The 887-nt window shown below is 41.5% G+C and overlaps 1 non-coding gene across 1 annotated transcript; it reads left to right on the plus strand.

Annotated features, from left to right (window-relative positions):
• The first annotated feature begins 448 nt into the window (after nt 1-448).
• LOC141675351 (small nucleolar RNA R71) lies at nt 449-555 on the plus strand. Its single transcript, XR_012556009.1, has one exon. It is a non-coding gene; the product is annotated as a small nucleolar RNA R71 (small nucleolar RNA).
• The last annotated feature ends 332 nt before the right edge of the window (nt 556-887 follow it).

Raw genomic sequence — 887 nt, forward strand, 5'->3', positions numbered from 1 at the left:
GTTGCTCCAACTAAAGTTAGGATGATTGCAGTTGTTAGGATGATAGGTGGTTGGTACAGGTTGCTGCGACCTCTGAAAGTTGCTCACGAACTGAGCTGATTCACTAGAAATGGCATACTGATCATTCTCATGGGCACCAGCTCAAAGCTCATAGACACTAGTGATCTGATTAACTCCATAATTAGACAGGGAATCCACCTTCATCGTCAAAGCCTTAAGTTGAGCAGCTATAGAAGTGGCTGCATCCAACTCCAGAATTCCTGCTACCTCACTCTGAGATAGTCGCTGAGTAGGATTCTGGTATTCATTAGCAGCCATTAGTTCGATCAACTCATAAGCTTTATCATAGATTTTAGCCCACAAGGCTCCTCCTAATGCTGCATCAAACATGGGTCGAAAAGTAGCACCCAAACCATTATAGAAACAGTTAATGATTATCCAATCAGGCATCCCATGATGAGGACACTTCCTAAGCATCTCCTTATATTGATCTCAAGCCTCGCATAAAGATTCTCCAGATTGCTGAACAAATTGAGTAAGTGCGTTTCTGATTACAGCAGTCTTTGCCATAGGAAAAAATTTGGTTAAGAACTTCTAAGCAATATCCTCCCATTTGGTGATAGACCCTGGTGGTAGAGAATGTAACCAGCACTTAGCTTTATCCCGTAGAGACAATGGTAAAAGCTTCAACTTAATAGCATCTTTAGAAACTCCATTGAATTTGAAAGTGTCTCAGATCTCGATAAAATCTCTGATGTGCATGTTGGGGTCTTCTTTCAGAGAACCCCCAAACTGAACTGAGTTCTATATCATCTGAATCTTGCTCGACTTGATCTCAAAGGTATTAGCCGAGATGGTTGGCCGAACAATGCTAGACTGAATATCAT

This window comes from Apium graveolens, chromosome 7, assembly GCF_009905375.1.
Source record: "Apium graveolens cultivar Ventura chromosome 7, ASM990537v1, whole genome shotgun sequence".
NCBI lineage: Eukaryota > Viridiplantae > Streptophyta > Magnoliopsida > Apiales > Apiaceae > Apium > Apium graveolens.